Raw genomic sequence first — 6000 nt, 5'->3', positions numbered from 1 at the left:
AGAATTGGGGCTTTAAAGGCAGGAGCAACAATCACAGGAACTTAGTGATAAGAAATAAGGTTGGAGGGTTTGACAGAGGCAAGATCACAGAAGGAGGCTTAGGCCATAGCAAGGCCTTGGCTTTCATTCTAAGTGGGAAGACAACCCACTGGAGGGTTCCGAGTAGGGGTACAGGGCAACCCCTAGTAGGTAACTCCTAGTAGGGGTACTGTACCCTAGTAGGGGTACAGTCAGCAAATGTTTCCAAGAATTGCTTTGTAGTGGGTACTGTAGTGTGCCACAGAGATCCCTCTTTGGGAGACTGTGGGCACTCATTCTCCCTGACAGTTGGGAAGCTGACAGTTCCTGGCTGTGTCCCTTTCTGTAGGCTGAAGAAACCGCCCTGGCCCAAAGATCTGTCCCTTGCTAAGAGTAGCCCCCATCCAAAGACTGGGCCCGGGGGTGGGTGGTATAAGAGGCTCTCCTAGCTTCAAAGCTGCCATAGGGTCCGCTGACACCCCTACAGCAACAAGGGCCTAGTTCAACTTCCCTTTCTGCCCAATTCAATTCCCTCACTCCCTCATAGGCTTTGATCCCAAGAGCATCCTCCCTCCAGAGTCCTCCCCGTGCCCACATCTCCATCTTGGAGTCAGCGTCCTGGGGAAGTCAGCCTGTGACTTTTTCTTAGTGCTAGGAATAGAATTGTGAGCAAAACAAAGGCAGCCCCTCTTCTCATGGAACTTAAATGCTAATGGGTAGGTCGGTGGAGAGAAGTGTCATCAAGGAAATGTAGGCAAAGGCAAGGGAAACATTGTAATGTGGGCAAAGGGAGGCTCCAGTAGATTGGGGTGGTCTGCTGAGGCCTTGCTGAGAAAGTGACTTTTAGAACAGAATCCAAACTTGGCAGTTTGGAAAGCAGATTATTCTGCAGGAAGTGTGGGAACAGGAGGCTGCTTAGGAGGCCAGGGCAGCCATCCAAGCCAATGACCCTGGTTGCTCAGTCTGGTGTAATAAAATGGAAACATCTATTACGTATCCATGTACATCCAAGTGGGGACGTCACGTAGAATGTTGGCCATATCTTTAGAGTTTAGGGGACAGGTTGGGGTTGGTGAGGTGTTATGGGGAGTGCTGGGATTGAGTAATGCCTGAGAATGAACCTTGAGACATCCAAACATGATATTTGCTCAGTTACAAACAGCAGTGATCCCTAAAACGAACCTATCTGAGAAACATCCCAAATAGAGTACAGAGACGACTGTGACTTCACTCTGATCCCCCACCATACACTACATTATTATAGCTTTTCAGTGATTACGATAACCCAATGTCAGAAGGTGAGTAGTTATTTCTTGACATCTCCTGAAGATATTTCCAGTTTCAACGTCTGGTATTCCGACACCTGGCTGGGCAATCTGCTCCTGTTATTTATGTTTTGCTTATTGTCTGTTCCTTCCCAAAGGATCTGGGGCAACATCCAGCTGTCAATGTAAATATTGAATTAATAAAGCAAAGTAGAAAATCAAGACTCATGCCCCCTCCCCCAAAAAAGATACCAGTTGAGCAGATCGTTGAGGAGAAGAAAGACAAGCAGCCAGACACGGAGAAGGGAAACTGCTGTCCAGGTGGGGAATCTGAGGGCCTCCAGCAAGGACATGGTGACCAAGGCCTGAAGTGTCCCTGTTTTAGTTTGTCACGCTGTCTGAAATATTACAAGAGAAAGCCTCTTGGATAGGGGGTCTCTCACAATACGCATCTAACCCATTGCCCGGGTTCCTGGCATATCTTACCGTCGTATGGGTAAGCTTCATCAAACTGAGGCCAGCCTAGAAATAAAATCTACTCTGCCGAGTGGCTTCGGAACCATAGCTGCACAAGGTGGGTGCTGCATGTTGGGAGACTCCTTATTCCTCCTTCCCCTCCACTTTCCAGGCTCCTGTTTCTGTCAGCTTTTCCTCAGGCCTCTCCCTGGCCTCCTCCTCCTGGTGTCCTTTCTGGCGGGCAACCTCCTCTTTTTCGCAGATCCTGCTGACAGAAGGAAGAGGGCCCCCAATGTGCCCCATGCTTCCCAGGGATCAGGAGGGGGCTGCTAAAAGATGATTTCATGACTTGACATCAGAAAGGTGTGTTCCCTGTTTGAAAGAGCTCGGTGAGGGGCGCCTAGGTGGCATGGTCGGTTGTGCATTGGACTCTTGGCTCTGGCTCAGGTGATGATCTTGGGGTCATAGGATCAGGCCCCGCATTGGGCTCTGTGTTCGGCTCGGAGTCTGCTTGGGATTCTCTCTCTCCCTCTCTTGCTCTCTGCCCCTCTCTCTGGTTATCTCTCTGTCTCATAAATGAAGAAGGAAAGAAAGAAAGAAAGAAAGAAAGAAAGAAAGAAAGAAAGAAAGAAAGAAAGAAAGAAAGACAAAGAAAGAAAGAAGAAAGGAAGGAAGGAAGGAAGAATTCAGTGAAAAAGCACATGGCTGAGCTAGAATAAAGATGTGTGACCAAGGAAAGCAACACTAAGCTCTATTGGCCTTTTGTCCACCCAGAGGACTGTGGCCTGACGACCCTCCCTCGGGACTTATCCCTGCAGACAGCACTATTTCCTCTGTCTTGGGCAGCCTCCCTGTTGTCAGCCTGGAGAGTTTCTCCATTTTGTCTTCAGGGGCTCAGCTGCAGAATATCCCTCCTCAGGAAGCCAAGGGGAGGAGCTTGCAGGGCAATCACACAGTAGCCCTGGCTTGGTGACGTCACCTGGGTCGGTGGGCCCAGGTGGAGCAGCAGGGGCACAGGCAGGGCTGGCAGGTGAGTCAACCAAGGTCCCTGGAGACTAGGGCAGGTGGCTTCAGAGGTCCAGCCCCCAGGAAGGGTGGGAAGGGTCGCTGGGCGCTGGGAGGCAAGGGCAAGAGATTGGAAGCACCTGGGTTCCAGCTATACCCGGGCCTGGTAGGGAGATGGGGTGAGAACAGGGAAATGAAAGCACCCAGTGCAGACCACTGGCCTAAGGCTGGGTCCAAACCCCATCCTCTGACAAAGATGGGTCTGCCTTAGGGAACAGGACTGAGGCTCTGTGGTCTGTAACTGTCAGCAGCCCCCTGGGAATTCTGCCAGAGGCCCAGTCTCTCTGTTCCTTGTATGCGGGGCCCCTTTGCCCGAGCCTGACAGCGTGCCCTGTCCTAAATTCAGATTTCCTATTGCTGTCCTCTGCCGGCCACCCCCACCACCCCACAAGACACCCTGGAAACCCAGACCGAGAATGGCAGGACCCTGGTGTGGAAAGCCCACCTTTCCCTCTGAGCGTTCCCTGGCCGCCGAGGCTGTTGCCCTTTGCTCTTCCTTGCCGCCCCGCCATGTTGCCTCTGCCCGAGGAGACGACATTACACCGCATGTGGACTCTTTTCTGCTCTGAGGAAGCAGCCATGCAGAGCCAGTTTTCCTGGACGTTCATCCACATAGCACTGTTGTCTACAGAGTGCTTGAAAGCACTTACCTCATGCTAAACAGCCCTCATATCGTCTCAATGCTGTATTCTTTCTTTACCCAACCAGAAATATCTACCGTGGGTGGCTTCACGTGTGTCACTGGGAGTGGGGGTCCGGGGTGGAGGGCGGAGGAGAAGATTGGCTTAACTTGGAGGAACCAGGGGCGTCCTTCCTGGGTATGCCCAGTGTCAGTCCCAGCCCTCGAAGCAAGCGGGGGCGAAATTGGATTTGTTCCTTTCTGTGCTTGTTAATTTTAATTTGTTAATTTTGTATTTCAGCTGGATACCCAGCTTCCCCTCAGGACTGGGCATGTCATAAATGATCGAGGGAAATAAATAATGAATAAATGCTTCGCTCTTAGATTCCAATTTAAATCCAAGGAGCCCTGGTGAGATCTGAGGCCTGCTCCTGTCAATTATTTCTTCCAGACTGACCTCCGGTTACTAATTGGCTCATTTAAATTCCTTCTTTTGAGGGCATGTTGCATTGGAAGTAAAATAATTAAAGAGCAGCAAACTTGAGTTTGTGGCTGGATACGTTTGAAGCTATGTCATTACCATGATGATGCCAGGAACCATATGAAACTGTGGTCCAGGGAAATGACAGTGGGTTTTAATTTTTCTCCTGCAAGTGATGTTGCTTAGGATAAAAATGTGAATATTAATGATGATTCTTGATCCTTGCTTGCTTATATCTTGATGTGTGCCAAAAATACTGGCTTAAAATACAGTGCTTTTCACAAATGATATGGTTATGGATTGTGGGAGGAATGATTGCACCTGTGTGGCATACTGGGTAAATGGCTAAGGTCACTCCATGCCTGGAAGTGAGCAGCTTGGGGGCTCTGGCCACCCAAGACCCCGTCCCTCTGCCCAGAGGGTTGATGGCCCCCAGGTCCTTGCACACATACACCCCCTTTGTGGTGGGGCCTATCACTGGGGGAGAGACTAAACATCAGTTAAACACATGAGTGATTTCAAAGCTTTAGGGAGGGAAAGACAATGATGAGAGATTATGCTGAAGAATGATTTGTGACAAAGGGATTGTCAGGAAAGGCATCATTGAGGAAATGATACATCATCAGTGATCCAAACGATTTAGCCAAGTGAAGACTGCATCAAAGAACTTTCTAGAGAGAGGGAGCTGAGACAGAAAAGGACTGGATATATCTGAGGATTTATAAGCAAAGCTAGATGGCTGGAAGTTTCTAAGGGACAGAAAAGTGCCTTGAGGCATGGAAGCAGGCAGGGAGGGAAGAGAGCAGAAAGAGCCTTCTGTGCCGCCATATGTGGTCTTATCCAAAGTGCAAGCAGCAGCTATTGGAGGGACTTGAGTCCCAACTGACAGGACCAGACTTGCATTTTTGAAAAGACTACTCGGGCTACTCAAGTGGTATGATAAAAGAGACACCTGGATATTTGGGCAGGAAATAACCAGAGATGATAGTTGAGGAAAGAAGTAATTCAAGGTGTATTTTTGAAGTTGGAGTCCTCATAGACTACAAACTGTGATGTTGAATCTTCTTTTTCTTCTTAAGACTACCATGTAACGTAACTAACAGCTTTCACCCACATTATCCTAATGAATGCTTCAAACCACTGAAGAGCTCCATGGAGCAGGTGAGAAAAAGCATCTTCAGGTACCAAGATTCAAATCCAGTTGACCCCAGAGACCCAGCTCTTAACACGCATGCTCGTCGGCAAAGGAGGATGACTTTACAAGGTATCAGTTCCTTTATAAAAAAGATTTTATTTATTTATTTGACAGACAGAGATCACAAGTAGGCAGAGAGGCCGGCGGAGAGAGAGACGGGGAAGCAGGCTTCCTGCTGAGCAGAGAGCAGGATGTGGGGCTTGATCCCAGGACCCCGAGATCATGGCCTGAGCTGAAGGCAGAGGCTTTAACCCACTGAGCCACCCAGGTGCTACCAAGGAATCAGTTTCTAAAGACAGTTCTCAAGGCCAAGAAGTCAACATGTGTGTGTCGCAATCCTGAGTATGCTCAGTGCTGCATTACATCTAAGAACTGAAACCAACATGCTTTCCTGGCCCCGAGCTGAACCATACAAGAACCAGTCAAAACAACTTGGCATCTTGTCCCAGGAAAGACTTGTTCCTGGGATACAAAACTTTGAACTGCCAGCAATAGCCTATCTCTCCAGACTAACAGCTTGCTTGTCAAGACTCATTTCAAAGACACAGACCTCACTGTGCCTAACCATTTGAAACTATGATGTCATAGACTGCCAATCCCAACGAGCCTTCTTTAAAAATATAAATTTATTGGAGAGTGAGAGAGCCAGAGAGAGGACATGAGCCTGGGGGAAAGGAAGAAGCCAGCTTCCCGCTAAGAGGGAGCCCGACGTGGGGCTTGATCCCAAGACCCCGGGATCATGACCTGAGCCCAAGGCAGACACTTGATGGACTGAGCCACCCAGTTGTCCCTCCTAACCAGTCTTCTACCTTGCAAGATCAGCCTTAAGAATCACCCAGCCCAAGTCGAACACCCTAGAAGCCTATAAACCCTGCCCTAATCGCTTTGCTTTGAGGACACT

Source organism: Mustela lutreola, chromosome X (genome assembly GCF_030435805.1).
Source record: "Mustela lutreola isolate mMusLut2 chromosome X, mMusLut2.pri, whole genome shotgun sequence".
Classification (NCBI taxonomy): Eukaryota; Metazoa; Chordata; class Mammalia; order Carnivora; family Mustelidae; genus Mustela; species Mustela lutreola.
The sequence above is the reverse complement of the archived record's forward strand: the minus strand, read 5'-3'. Positions refer to the sequence as shown.